Source organism: Myotis davidii, unplaced genomic scaffold (assembly GCF_000327345.1).
Source record: "Myotis davidii unplaced genomic scaffold, ASM32734v1 scaffold36, whole genome shotgun sequence".
Classification (NCBI taxonomy): domain Eukaryota; kingdom Metazoa; phylum Chordata; class Mammalia; order Chiroptera; family Vespertilionidae; genus Myotis; species Myotis davidii.
Window position 1 is genome coordinate 1,435,759 of NW_006287829.1, and position 482 is coordinate 1,436,240.

A 482-nucleotide genomic window follows, 5' to 3' on the forward strand; every position below is an offset into this window, starting at 1 on the left:
TGTATGTAATTTTTATTAGTGGGATTTTAATAAAGATATATAAACATAAATGAATGTACATAAAAATAGTTTGTGTGATATTTAGCCATAGGCTGTTCCTAACATTTCTCTTGTATGACAGTAATTGCCATGTCTTTGGAGTCAACTAGACACGGGGTCTCAAGCTCTAGTTTGTTGACCAGCTGAATGACCTTGGGCAAATAACTAAGCTTCTCAAGTCCTCAATTTCTTCATTAGTGCATCAGGATAATGCTTCATCCATTGTAGAGTAATGGTGCAGGTTAAAGAAGCAAGTAATTCAAACCATGGAGCATTGTACTTCTTTCCTAGTGTGAAGCAAATGTGAGCATGTCAGGCAGTCATATTCATTTTTTTGTTTTGTTTTGTTTTGTTAATCCTCACCTGAGGGTATTTTTCCCATTGATTTTTAGAGAGAGTGGAAGGGGGAAGGGCAGAGACCCAGAGCAAGAAACACTGATGTG

At 36.9% G+C, this 482-nt stretch overlaps 1 protein-coding gene across 1 annotated transcript in view; it reads left to right on the forward strand.

Annotated features, from left to right (window-relative positions):
• Positions 1-482, forward strand: part of PCDH7 (protocadherin 7) — a 440,609-nt gene that overhangs the window by 274,622 nt on the left and 165,505 nt on the right. The window lies entirely within an intron of this gene.